Source organism: Aotus nancymaae, unplaced genomic scaffold (assembly GCF_030222135.1).
Source record: "Aotus nancymaae isolate 86718 unplaced genomic scaffold, 86718_ANA_hifiasm-v0.15.2.pri h1tg000025l, whole genome shotgun sequence".
Taxonomy (NCBI): Eukaryota; Metazoa; Chordata; class Mammalia; order Primates; family Aotidae; genus Aotus; species Aotus nancymaae.
In genome coordinates, this window is record NW_026988438.1 from 29941871 (window position 1) to 29957006 (window position 15136).

Genomic DNA, 15136 nt, shown 5'->3' on the forward strand with positions numbered 1-15136 from the left:
AGAGTGAGACTCCATCTCAAAGAAATAAAAACCAAAAGAATGGATAATTTGTGATATATATAAAGGAAATTCCACATGGCAATGAAAAACACAAACTAGTGCTGCATGTAATAACATAGATAAATATTACAGATACTATGTTTAATGGAAGAAGCCAGATATAAAAGAGTACATAGTAGGTGATTCCATTCTTCAAAAATAGAATCACCTATTACGTTCAAAAATATGTACAATCTAATCTATGGTGACAGAATTAAAAATAATGGTTGCCCTTAGCAGGGGGTGGGGAGTAGGGAGAATTGACTGAGAGTGTTACCATGGGTAACACTCAGGTATGAGCAGGGCAGAAGAGGGCTCCCCCTATACACACACCAGGAGAGTCAGGCAACCATCAGGTGATGGTCAGGCAGCTGTGAACTGTCTAAAGTAATAATCAGTCACAGCTGGTGCCAGGTAAAGACAATGTCCTAATAGATAGGAAACACCTGATACTGCTGATCAGCTGCTTCCCAATAAGATCTCAGGAGTTGGGAGAAAAAAACGCCAGACCCCAGAAGTATGCCAACATATAAAAACCCCCAAGTCAAAAGGTCAAACCATGCACTTGTCTTTCAAGTCACCCCCTCGGCCCTCTTCCAAGTGTACTTTCCTTTCTGCTCCAAAACGTTTTAATAAACTTTCATTCCTGCTTTAAAACTTGCCTTTGTCTCTCCTTTTGCCTTATGCCCCTCAGTCGAATTCTTTCTTCAGAGGAGGCAAGAAATGAAGTTGCTGCGGACCTATGTGGATAATTACCACCACTAGCAGAGGGGCGCAAGGGAGTCTCCTGAAGTGTTGGAAGTTTCTATATCTTTTTCAGAGTGGTGGTTACACAGGTGCACGCGTATATAAAAATGTATTCACCTCCGTACTTGAAGTTTTACGCACTTTGTATAACATATTGATCAACCGAGAAAGCAAAAATAACCTAATGCATAAAATCCATCAAGCTAACGAGTAGACATAGTTCTTCGTCCCGGAAACCTCAAGTATAGTTTGCTTTTCCATTTTAGCTGACGCTGCCCTGCCTGAAGTTCTCTGTCCAGGGAAACCATAAGGCACTGTTCTGGGTGAGGGTGGGAGTGGTATCCACTGCCCCAGACCCACCAAGATCTGAGGTGGAGGCTGGCCAGACACTGGTGCTCTGCTGGCATTTGGGCTGCAGGTTTGGTGTAGGTAAGGGGCATGGAGAGAACAGAGCCAAAACCATCACAGGTACTAGGAGGATGTGACCATCTCAGTCTGAGAGGGCAGATCACCTGAGTCGGGATGTGGCAGGAAGCAGGTGACACTGACACAAGGTAACTGACCATAGCTGCTTTTGTTTTTTGCCTTTAGAGGAAGATGTTGAGAACACCTCCATTTATTAAATTAGCGATAGTAAAGTATAGTTTACATATTGAGAGTTTAATGAAAGGATTTGTACATATGTGACAGGTCTAGGAAATGACCGCACTCAGCTGTCGCCCTTTCTATGAGACCATGCCTCTGCCTCCTCCCAACTCCATCCCACTCCAGATGGCCTTTCTTGGTCCTTCTGTGGGTGGAGATGTGGGTGGTTCTCAGTTCCAGCTGGAATCAACTCAACTGGGGAAGCTTCCAAATACATCAATGCCTGGGCCCCGCCCCCAGCATTTCTAATTTAATGGGGCTCAGGTGGAGCCTGGGCAGTGGTGCTGTGCAAAATCTCTCAGGTGACTCCAACATGCCCAGACCAATCCATTGAGACTCTCGGGGGTGGAAGGCCTGCGCATTGGTACTTTTTCAAATTTCCCCAGTGCAGCCAGAGCCAAGAAGCTCTGTTATGTTTCTTTCCAAATCTATTGTCTTAGCAAAAAATCATGGCTCTGTTCTCCTCAGACCTTCCTTTTAGTTTTCAAGGTGTATTTCAGAAGTAAAATAATATAATCACATTTAAAAACTGAACATTGATTATTTTTACCCTAACAATACTACCTGAGGTACCGTCAGAATCTCCAGCCAGAGGAGGGTTAAGAACAAGGGAATTAAAAAAAGCGACACCTCTATTTGACAGCAGCATTGTTCACAACAGCCAAGAGCTGGAAGCAACCCAGGGGCCACTGTGGATGAATGCATAAGCAAAACTCAGCATGTACACACAGCAGCCTGTTATTCAGCCTTAAAAAGAAGACAACTCTGGGCCAGGCACAGTGGTTTACACCTGTAATCTCAGCACTTTGGGAGGCCGAGGCTGGTGGATCACCTGAGGTCAGGAGCTCGAGACCAGCCCGGCCAATGTGGCGAAACTCCATCTCTAATAAAAATACAAAAATTAGCCAGGTGTGGTGATGCCCACCTGTAATCTATTTGGGGAGGCTGAGGCAGGAGAATGGCTTGAACCCGGGAGGTGGAGGTTGCAGTGAACAGAGATCACACACTGCACCCCAGCCTGGATGACAGAGTGAGACTCTGTCTCAAAAAAAAAGAAAAGAAAATTGTGACATGTGCTACATGCTATACCATAGAGGAAGTTGATATGACACGAAGTGAAATAAGCCAGTCACATAAAGACAAATACTATGTGATTTCTCTTATACAAGATGCCCACAGTAATCAAATTCGTAGAGACAGGAAGCAGAACAATGGTTGCCAGGGGCTGTGGGGAGACAGGCATGGAGAGTCGTTGAATGGATAAGAGTTTCGGATTTGTAAGATGAAAGAGTCCTGGAGAGGGAGGGCAGTCACCACACTGTACAGTAATGTGAATGTACTTAACACTACTGACTTGTACACTTAAGAATGGTTACGATGGTAAATTTTATGTGTATTTTATCACAAATAAAATTTTAGCCTAGTGTGGTGGCTCACATCTGTAATCACAGCACTTTGGAAGGCCAAAGCGGGAGGATCACTTGAGCCCAGGAGTGTAAGACTGGCCTGGGTAACATAGTGAGATCCCATATCTACCAAAAAAATTAGCCAGGTGTGGCGGTGCGCACTTGTAGTCCCAGCTACTCGGGAGGGAGGCTGAGGCAGGAGGATCACTTGAGCCCGGGAAGTTAAGACTTAAGCAAGCTGTGATTGCATCACTGCACTCCAGCCTGGAAGAAGCCGGCACGGTGGCACATGCCTATAATCCCCGCACTTTGGGAGGCAGAAGTGGGCGGATCATCTGAGGTCAGGAGTTGGGGACTAGCCTGGCCAATATGGTGAAACCACATCTCTACTAAAAATACAAAAATTAGCTGGGCATGGTGGCAGACGCCTGTAATCCCAGCTACTCAGGAGGCTGAGGCAGGAGAATCGCTTGAGCCCAAGAGAGGGAGAGGAGAGGAGAGGAGAGTGTGCTTCCCTCACATGGCCCATGGAATGAAAGAGGCCAAATCTGAGAAACCCAAGGCAAGGCTAAGCCTAGTTATGCCCCTCAGAGAACCTTTACCAAGTATTTAACGTTTTTCCTCCTTTGATTCTGGGAACCATATCTGGCATCCAGTTTAAAGGTACTTTTTCTATTATGGAAATAAATGAAGATGAACCACAGGAAACCAAGCAAAGGCTACTCATCAAGAGCCTGCTCTAACAAGGGAGTCACACACCATCACTTGTATTTTGGAAGGGATGTGAAAGCAGGCAGAGGAGTGGGAAAGCTTCCTAATGGAAGAAAGGGGCAGCTTCGTGTGTGCTGTGGTTGGGGGCAGTTGGCATGGGGAGGCTGGTGGTGGCCAGCCAGCAGCATGGCATCCTGTGTGATGGGTTGGGGGTGCTTACTTGCTTCTCTCTGGTTGGTCCTAAGTTGGAAGTGGGGGCAAAAATAAGGGACGTTGTCAGTTCTTCATCACGTCCTGGGTGTTTGGGGAAGATGGTTGCAGAGGTTATTGTTTGGCTTCCTAAACTGGTTCCTAGAGATTGTGGCTTGACTTCCTGCAAGTCTGACTGGTCCATGGTGGCTTCCTGGGCTGGTTAACGTAGATAACGGGTTCACTTCCTGGGCTGGTTGCCACAGAGTATGGGTCAGGGTTCTCTTTTTCTACGTGGTCTGGCCATGGTGCATTTGTATGTTCCATCTCTCCGTAGCAAACCTTCAAACCTTTCACCCCCAAGCCTAGTGATGGTGGCTTTGTAGGAGCACAAAGAGAAGGCAGTGAAGGGAGGCAAGCGCGGCTTGTTGCCTTGCACCTCTGGCTGCTCAGGTCAGCGTGGCAGTTGTGATATCAGATCAAGGGGGAAGAGGTCCAGAAGTTCCAGGCATGACCACGACCAAAGCTGAAACCTGGGAGGGACAGGTGGCAATGGGGAGGCCACCCCTGCAGCGTGAGGATCATTCAGGCTTAGCCTGAATAAGAACAACCCTGACCTGGGCATGCAAGAGGAAGGTCGCCTTGAGGGCGGAAGGAGGCACTTCAGGTACACAGTCCTTGTCCTGTAGAATTGGAGGGGATTCCCAGAGAGTAAACCACCGTATAAAATCCCTAATTATTCCTTCCGAAGCTCCTCTGCTGCTCCTTCCTTCCTATCGCCTGTCTCCCAGCTCTCGCTGCAGATCCTCTCCACCTTTTCATGCTGTCTCCAGGAATTCTCTCTGACTTTCACCCCAGAATATTTGGTTTACAGTTCTCTTATGGCCCAGCCCTTTGCTTGCTGTATAGTTGATGATATTACTATTTGCTTCTCTTAACCTCAACAAGACTACAGACACAAATTCTCTTTTTTTTTTTAGATGGAGTCTGGTTGTGTCACCCAGGCTGGAGTGCAATGGCACGATCTAGGCTCACTGCAACCTCTGCCTCCCGGGTTCAAATCATTCTCCTGCCTCAGCCTCCTGAGTAGCTGGGACTACAGGCGCATGCCACCGTGCCTGGCTAATTTTTGTATTTCTTAGTAGAGACAGGGTTTCACCATGTTGGCCAGGCTAGTCTCAAACTCCTGAACTCAGGTGATCCGCCCGCCTCGGCTTCCCAAAGTTCTGGAATTACAGGCATGAGCCACCAAGCCCGGCCAACTGTCTTTTTTATCACCTACCATACTGACACAGGTGCTGAAAAAGCCCTCACTGTTCCTGTGATAGAGGACACATTCATTCACCAAATGTTTATTGAGCAGCTTCTTCCTGCCACACTTGAATAGAGGTGCTGGAGGTGCAAAGATGAAGGAGACACAGGGTGAGAGAAAATAGGCCACATAATTGCAGTCCTGCCTGGTAAGTGCAGAGTAACAGGAGTAAGTCAAAGCGCTTTGAGAACACAAATACCAAAGCAACTTGCTTTGATAGGCAAGTCAGGGAAGGCTTCACAGAAGAGGTCAAATCTGACACAAGTTTTCCTTGCAGAGGAGAAGTGAAAGAGCATCCAGGCAGAAGGAAGTACAGAGAAGTGACACCCGGCTTCTGACCTCAGCATCAAGGGGACAGAAGGTGGGTGGAGGAGGGTGGGAGATGGGGCTGCCAGCATCTGCAGGAGCCCGATGGGGAAGGGCTCAGGTGCCACTGTAATAAGGAGTATAGATTCTATTGGCGGCATGGAGTCTGTAGGAGGCTGCAGGCTGTAAAACAGAGGAACATCAAATATTTGTGTTTTGTTAAGATAAGCTCGGCATCGATGTGGCAGACAGATGGGGCTCCCAGTTAAGAGGTTGCAGATGGTAGGGACCTGAACGAGGGCGAGTGATACAGGACAAAAGGAGAGGATGGGTTTCAGAGGTGCTGAGGAAGCAGAAATAGAGGCCTTTAAGGACCTGGTGTGTAAGGAGCGAAATAGGAGAATTGAGGGTGACTGGGCTTTCAGCTTAGACGACAGGATATGTGGTAAGGAAGTATAATAAAGTCCTGGCTTGGGGTGGAGACGCCCAGGGCAGGGCACCAGGGGTCATCACGAAGACGCAAGCAAACTGCGTGCACTCCTCAGCTGAAATCACACAGTTTCTCAGAAAGCCTGAAAATAACACAACTCCTTCCTACTCTGGGGCAAATTGCTCTCCTTGTAGTTTTCAGCCAATCAGCTTGCCCTAGGACAAAATACAAACCTCACTGTTTCACTCGCTGTGTGGATTTTGCTTTTATAAACCCTGCCCTGCCTTCATTCTTTCGTGTTTTATTTTGTTTTTGTCTTTTGAGACAGAGTCTCACTCTGTCACCCAGGCTGGAGTGCAACGGCACGATCTCCGCTTACTGCAACCTCTGACTCCCAGGTTCAAGCAATCTTCTGCCTCAGCTTCCTGAGTAGCTGGGACTACAGGCACAGGCCACCACTCCCAGCTAACTTTTTATATTTTTAGTAGAGATGGGGCTTCGCCATGTTGACCACGCTGGTCTTAAACTCCTGACCTCAGGTGATCCGCCCGCCTCAGCCTCCCAAAGTGCTAGGATTACAGGCATGAGTGACCATGCCCAGCCCCTGCCTTCATTCTAAGACAGTCAATCTATCCTCGATTGGTTTCTCTCATCTATAAGTAGCTATGAGAAAGGTTTTTGATAGTTATTTCCCCGATAGTCTCCTTATTGGAGCCTGTATGTGTTATCTCTTCTGAACACGTTGCATTTTGAAGGGCCTCCTCTCAGCCTTTCTGGCGGCTCTCGTTAAATGGTGATCAAGGTCTTACTGTGCTGAAACCAGCTCGTGGACAGCTCTGGCTCCACCATGCCTGCTGCTGTTTTTTCCAGAGATGGAGGGAAAGCTGGAATTTAAGGCTTAATAACCTGGATCTGGTGTCTGTCAAGTGACAAATGACAGGAAATCTGAAGTCCCCTTTTGTTCGTCCGTTTTTGTTTTTGTTAGTCTTGAATATTCTAGCATCTGGGAAATCCTCATGTATACCTTCAGATCACAAGACAATGGTTTCGTCAAGCTGAAAATTTGCTTATGTCATATCTAGCACTCCCGATATATTGCATTTTTTGACCATTGACAGAATGTTTCCTGTAAGCTGGACTTGGCGGCTCATGCCTGTAATCCCAACACTTTGGGAGGCTGAGGCAGGTGGATCACTTGAGGTAAGGAGTTGAAGACCAGCCTGGCCAACATGGTGAAACCCCTCTCTACTAAAAACACAAAAATTAGCTAGGCATGGTGGCACATGCCTGTAATCCCAGTTACTCCAGATGCTGAGGCAGGAGCATTGCATGAACCCAGGACGTGGAGGTTGCAGTGAGCCAAGATTGTGCCACTACACTCCAGCCTGGGCAACAAGAGGAGAATCTGTCTCAAAAAAAAAAAAAAAAAAAGAATGCTTTCTGTTGTTTGTGTTATGTTCTGTTTTTGCTTTTGCCATTTCTCTATGCATCTGTAAATGACAAAAGCCTTGCCCTTCTTTGCAAAAGGGAGGAAATTCATTTTTTACGAGTATGGGCCAGGCGCGGTGGCTCACACCTATAATCCCAGCACTTTGGGAGGCCAAGGAGGGCAGTTCACGAGGTCAAGAGATCGAGACCATCCTGGCCAACATGGTGAAACCTCATCTCTGCTAAAAATCTGAAAATTAGCCAGGCATGGTGGTGTGCACCTGTAGTCCCAGCTACTCAAGAAGCTGAGGCAGGAGAGCTTGAACCCGGGAGGCAAAGATTGCAGTGAGCTGACATCGCACCACTACACTCCAGCCTGAGTGACAAAGCAAGACTCCATCTCAAAAAAAAGAGCCTGTTAATAGTTATAGTTCCTTCATGTGATCTGAGAGACCAAAATAGATACCCCTTTGTCAACTAACCCTAAGGTTAAGGAAAAAAGTTACCTATGTGTCAAGGGCATGGCAACTTCCTAAATTCCTGCGGCTACAAGAAAAACCACATTCTGGCTAAACTCCCTCATAATGGAGCTATTAGGCAAATTATCAGACCCCTCCTAACTCTGTTATAACAGACATCATTACAAGTCTGACTGGACAGAGGACCAGCCTTACAAATATTCATTTCTGACATGCAACTGCAGACCTTAAACCATGTTCAGCAGCTTATGGAGACTGCACAAGCCGCCTGTGTCCTATAGTTCACCTCCTGATGGAAGAGCCAAGTTCCACCTGATTTAATGCTGAAACCACACCCCAAAGTGAACATGGGATATATGCTACATATGTGTGTGCATTATGCATGTGCTCAGCTTCCCTCATACATATGCATAGCTTTCCCCCCACCCTGTTAAATATGCATGACTTTATTGTACAATGCAGACCCTGTGAGCCATAAAACCCAACTTCCCCTTTCCCTCGTTCAAGAGAGCGAGGTGTGTACACCTTCAGTACACACCAGAGACTGTTCTGGTTTGCAACTGACATTGCCAATAAAGCTCTCCTTTCTACTAACTAGGAGTCATCCTGGTGGTCTTCTGGACAACATTTGTACTTGTGGAAATTTTTAAAAATAGGTTTATTGAAATATAATTCCTCTACCATATAATTCAATCATTAAAGTATAAAATTCAGTGATATTTTTAGTTCACTCACGAGGTTGCACAACCATTACTTCAATCTATTTTAGAACAGTATTAGAAATTTAGACCATCACCCCGAAAAGTCAATCTGTGCTTGACTGGTTTCTCAATCAAGAAACCAATACTCCATTACCCATACTCATTAACAGTCCTCTCCCTTCCCCCAAACCTTCTCCACCACCGCCCCCTGCCAGCTCTAGGCAACCACCAATATACTCTGTGTCTACAGATTTGCCTATTCTGGACATCTGTTGTAAATGAAATCATGCCATATGTGGTCTTTCATGACTGGCTTCTTTTACTCAGCATAAGGCTTTCAGTGTTCATCTATGTTGAGGCATGTATCAGTACTTCATTCCTTTTTATTGCCAAATGGTGTTCTATCATATGGACACACCACATTTTATCCATTTATCAGCTGATTGACATTCAGATTCTTTCTACTTTTGGGCTATTTTGAATAATGCTGCTATGAACATTTGTGTTTTCATTTTTCTTGGGTATATCTTAAGGTGTGGAATTGCTGGGTCATATGGCAAATTCATGTTTAACTTTTTAAGGAGCTACCAAACTATTTTCTGAAGTAGCTGTCCCATTTCACATTACTGCCAACAGTATATGAGGATTTCAATTTCTCCACATCCTCACGGACACTCATTGTATCTTTTTTATTATAGCCATCCTATAGTGTGAGCTGTTATTACCTTATGTTTTGCATTTCCCTGATGGCTAACTATGTTAAGCATATTTCACGTGTTTATGGGCCATTTGTATATCTTCTTTGGAGAAATGTATATTCAAATTCCTTCCCCATTTTTCAATTTTTTTATCATTATTGAATTGTAAGGGTTCTTTTTGTATCCTAGATACAAGTCCCTTGTTAGATATAGAATTTGCAGAGTTTCTGTGGGTTTTCTTTTTACTTTTTTTTCTTTTTGAGACGGGATCTTGATCTGTTGCCCAGCCTGGAGTGAGTGGCACAATCTTGGCTCACCGCAACTTCCATCTCCCAGATTCAAGTGATTCTCCCACCTCAGCCTCCCATGTAACTGAGACTACAGGCATGCACAATCACGCCCAGCTAACTTTTTGTATTTTTAGTAGAGATGGGGTTTCACCATGTTGGCCAGGGTGGTCTTAAAGTCCTGACCTAAAGCGATCCGCCTGCCTTGGCCTCCCAAAGTGCTGGGATTACAGGCATGCACCACCACACCCAGCTTTTTACTTTCTTGATGGTGTCCTTTGAAGCACAAGATTTGGATGAAGTCCAATTGACCTAATTTTTTCTCTCCTCACTTGTGCTTTCGATGTCACACCTAATAAGTCTTTGCCGAACCCAAAGTAATGAAGACTTACTCCTTTTCTTCCAAGTCTTTTCTTCCAAGACTTTTATAGTTTTATAGTTTTAGCCCTTATATTGAAGCTTATGACCATTTTGAGGTAATTTTTGTATATGATGTGGGAAAGGGGTTTACTTCTTTGCATGTGGTTATCCAGCTATCCCAGCACCGTTATTCTTTCTCCCATTGAATGATCTTGGCACCCTTGTTGAAAATCAATTGCTATAAATAAAGGGTTTATTTCTTGACTCTCAATTCTATTCCATTGACATATATCCATGTTTATGCCAGGACTATGCTGCCTTGATTACTGTTGCTTTGTAGTAAATTTTGAAATCAAAAGTGAATCTTCTGGGGCCGTGGGTGGTGGCTCGTGCCTGTAATCCCAGCACTTTGGGAGGCAGGTGGGCGGATCACTTGAGTCCAGAAGTTAGAGACCAGCCTGGCCAACGTGGCGAAACCTGTCTCTACTAAAAATACAAAAATTAGCCAGGCATGGTGGTGGGTGCCTATAATCCCAGCTACTTGGGAGGCTGAGGCTGGAGAATTGCTTGAATCCAAGAGGTGGAAGTTGCAGTGAGCCAAGATCACACCACTGAACTCCACCCTGGGCAACAGAGAAAGACTCTGGCTTAAAAAAAAAAAGTGAATCTTCCAATTTTGTTATTTTTCAAGATCGTTTGGCTATTTTGGGTCCCTTAAACTTGTTAACTTTTTTCTTTTATTATACTGTTAGTCTAGGCAACAGGAAGTAAGATTTGTTAAATTTTGACACATTGGCTGTTTTTGAATGTGTTAATTCCCATGTTTGTGAATATTTTAAATATCTTTCTGTAATTTATTTCTAATTTCATTCCATCGCATTTGTAGAATAAACTTTGTATGATTTTATTCCTTATAAAATGTATTGAGGTTTATTTTATGGCCTAGCATTGGTCTCTCCTGGACAGTGTTCTGTGGATTTTCTAACTTCCTTGGGAACCCAAATAAAAAATATTTCAAACATTTCATCTGAAAGAAATTTATTTCAACTGAAAGAAATATTTGAAAAATTGGAACACATGCTAAAAATCATACTTTCGAAGATAAAGGACATGTCTTAGGCATCTAATATGCAAGAAAGGACTTACTGGTTTTTCTATGATTGTTAATAAAGGAGAATTACTTAATATGATTTCATCAATCAAGGAGGACTCAGGAGGATCCGAAGACAATGATCTGGCCGCAAAACTGGTGCAGAGCTTTGAGTGCTGCACTTCCCAAATGACCACGTGGTGGCGCCCAAGTACATCTTCAGACCTGGTTACATGAAAGCATCTAAGATACCAAGCAAAAGTATTTGTAAAAGTATTTGTCCAAAATACAAAAGTATGGGTGGAGAAATTTTAGTACAGGTTCAACAGGTGACTGAAACTTCCCTGATCTAAAGTAACAAAATTTAGAAAACTATAAAGGTAGAGCAAGGCTCAGAATTCCACCTCAAGAATCACTTAAATATCTACAAATGGATTCATTATTTAAATATGTTTTAGTCATAGCCTGCAATTTTTCTGGTTGCAACAAAAGCCTTCTTCTGCTAAAAAGATAATGCTTTGATACCAAAAAAACTTCAAATTTTGCCTTTTCTACCTTCATGGAGGAGCTTATAGGTGTCGTACTTGAGGAACTAGGTAGAAGCTTCAAATAAAACAGAAACTTGGTCTGGATGTGGTGGTTCATGCCTGTAACCCTGGCACTTTGGGAGGCCAAGGCAGGCCGATCACCTGAGGTCAGGAGTTCAAGGCCAGCCTGGCCAACATGGCAAAACCTCGTCTCTACTAAAAATACATAAAGTAACGGCCAGGCACAGTGGCTCCTGCCTGTAATCCCAGCATTTTGGGAAGCCGAGATGGGCAGATGATAAGTTCAGGAGATCAAGACCATCCTGATCAACATGGGGAAACCCTGTCTCTACTAAAAATACAAAAATTAGCTGGGCATGGTGGTGCATGCCTGTAATCCCAGCTACTCAGGAGGCTGAGGCAGGAGAATAGCTTGAAGCCAGGATGTAGAGGTTGTAGTGAGCCGAGATCATGCCACTGCACTCCAGCCTGGTGACAGGCAAGACTCCGTCTCAAAAAAAAAAAAAAATAGTTTGCCATGGTGGCGGGTGCCCGTAATCCCAGCTATTCGGGAGAAACCTCATGGTCCATTGTTTCCCTAAAGTTCTAGAAAGCTAAAACAAACTAATTATATTTCAATCACAATATCATCAAAATCAAAACTACCCAAATTTTCGGAAAAGCTTACCTTTTTTGGCCTCAAGTTCTACCCTTTGTCCTAATAGTGTGATGTACACCACAAAACCTCAAATTCTATGAATAATATTCATATAGGAAGGCCTGTGCAGCTCAGATTAACTCCTTCTCTGTCAGACTTGACTTCGTTACATCCCAACCTTGTCAGTTGTTGTCAAAACTCATAGCACAAACACAGCAAGCACAAGATGCACTTCAAAAGAGACATCAGACACAGTCCTATCCCACGTGATATAAAACAAGAGATTTGGTATACTGAAAAGGCCCCAAGACATCAGCCATGGAAGGGTCATCTCAAGTACTTTCAACCACAAATACTGGCCAGCTGTAGGGTATAAACTCATGGATTAATGATTTCCAGTGTAAATGTGCTAAGAATTCTCCAATCTGGACATCCAGTCCCACTAGAGATATATAACCTTGAGGTTTAGTTAAAAAAAAAAAGAAAACAACTAACCTTTTACATACACATAGCTCCAAAAACAGATGGCTACTCCAAGAATTTATAGATCAAGAAGATGACATGAGGAATAGTTTTTTTTTTTGTATAAACAATATTTTATTATGCTTTAAATAATTCTTCAAAGATATAATTTACATGTTTCCATTATTTTCTACTATGTAATTATATAATAGTTTGTTTAATCATTTTTTTTCTTAACATTTAGGTGGTTTCCAAAATCATGTTCTTATAAAATTCCAAATAATGACATCTTTACGAATAAGTCTTGGACTATGTCTTAGAATAGCTGTTAGGTTGAACTATTAAATTGCTGTTTTGTAGGTCAAAAATGATCCGAGATCTGCAGTTTCACATGGTTCAAACTAATGCCGAGGATTACTGGGTCAAGGGACTTAAACATTCATTCTTTAAACAGTGTTACTGGGATATAATTCACATACCATACAATACACCATTTAATTCAATGGCTTTTCGTATATTTTCAGAGTTGTGTAAACCGTCACCACACTCAATTTTAGAACATTTTCATCACCCTAAAAGAAACCCTATACCCACCAGCAGTCACTCCCCATTTCCCCAGCTCTCCTACTCCTAGTATCAGTGTAGGAGTGGTAACTTCTAGTCTACCTTCCGTCTCTGTGGGTTTGCCAGTTTGGGACAAACATATCAATAGAGCCGTATAATATGTAATCCTTGGTGACTGACTTCTTTCCCTTAGCACAACATTTTCAAGATTCATCCATGTTGTAGCATGTATCAGTACTTCATTTTTTATGGCCCAGCAATATTTCATCATATGGATACATTTTATTTATTCATCCTTCAGTTGATGGACATTGGTTGCTGTTTCTACTTCTTGACTATTATGAATAATGCTTCTATGAACATTTATGTACAAGTTTTTGTGTGAACATACTTTTTCATTGCTCTTGGATATATACCTAGGAATTGAATTGCTGGTTCATAAGGTAACTCTAACCTTTTGAGGAACTACCAGACTGTTTTGCAAAACAGCTGCACTATTTTGAATTGAAACTAGCACTGCATGAGGGTTCTGATTTCTCCACACCCTTGTTAGTACTTCTTTTTTTTTTTTATTGCATTTTAGGTTTTGGGGTACATGTGAAAAACATGCAAGGTTGTTGCATGAGGAATAGTTTCTACACAAGACTTTCAGATTAAGATTTGTGATTAGGGTTTACATTTTATTACTTGTCTCCTGCTTTTATTACTTCCATTTTTTCCTTTTGTGGATCAGATATTAGATTGTAAAGTGACTGCCATAGTCCGCTTTGCCCTTCTCTCAGCTGTCATCTTTCCCAGAAACTGAACGCCCTAATTCACCTATGTCAAACATTTGTAATGGCTGCCAATTTTTCCAACTAAAGGATTTGCCAGCCAGCCTCAGACCCCTCTAATAAGACCTCGTAACATGTCTGCGTGTCTTAACTGAATGCTAGACACCAAACCATTCGCTGCAAAAGGAATCTGAGATTTTTCAAAAAGCTTCAAAGGAACTCAAGGAAAATCAGGAGAAAAAAAGAGACATTAGACTGTTCTCATGATTAGGTCTGGGCCAACTAGAAAACTGGATCCAAATTGGGTTACAAAATTTTTAATTACGACTGGAGACTTGAGTTCCTCCACTGTCTGATATTCAGCTGCTTAATGTTACCATAAGCTATTATCTCAAGCCAATATCCAGTGGATAATACGGCATCAAGGAGATACTCATGTCCCCAGGGTCAACCTGAGTTCTCTTGGATCTGAGTTTGACCACAACAGGGAAGTGAGGAATTATACTGAGAGAAAACAGGAAATAGTTTAGCTAAGTCATAGATACCAAAGAAGCACACTAGTATCCACTTCCGAACGTGAACATACCACATACCTACTCTGCAGCTGAAATCACAAGATTTCTTAGACAGATTATGAGTAACTGAAATTGCCTTCTCTGTCAATCATGCGGTCTGCTCAGGTCCGTCTTGATAGTTTTCAACCAATCAGCACACCAAAGGGCAAAACAAAACCTCTCACTGTTCCATTGACCAAGGTTTTTCCTTCTTGCTTATTTGGTGATCATCTATATGGGACTGATGTCCCACATATATGAGTAAATGTCAACTGTGCTTTAAACAAAACTAAATGCCTCTGAGATACTCTTTGACAATGGTTATGCCAACATCAAAGACGGGGAATAAAACCAAGGACGTTAGCCTGGAAGAAGGTTACCGTTTGGAACATGCAGCATTTGTAGTACCTGTAGGATGCACGGGAGATAAGCAATTAATTAAAAGGAAAGATGAGTCAAGTGTAGTGGCTCATGCCTATAATCCCAGCACTTTGTGAGGCCAGGACAGGTGGATTACTTGAGCCCAGGAGTTTGAGACCCACCTGGGCAGTATGGTGAAACTCTGCCTCAACTAAAAAAATACAAACATTAGCTGGACAGGGTGGCACATGCCTGTAATCCCAGCTACTTAGGAGGTTGAGGCACAAGAATCACTTGAACCCAAGAGGTGGAGGTTGCAGTGAGCTGAGAGACCCAGTCTCAAAATATATATATAAAAGGAAAGATGAGGGCTGGAGCAGAAATGAGGAGTTACCGGCACAAAGGTGTTA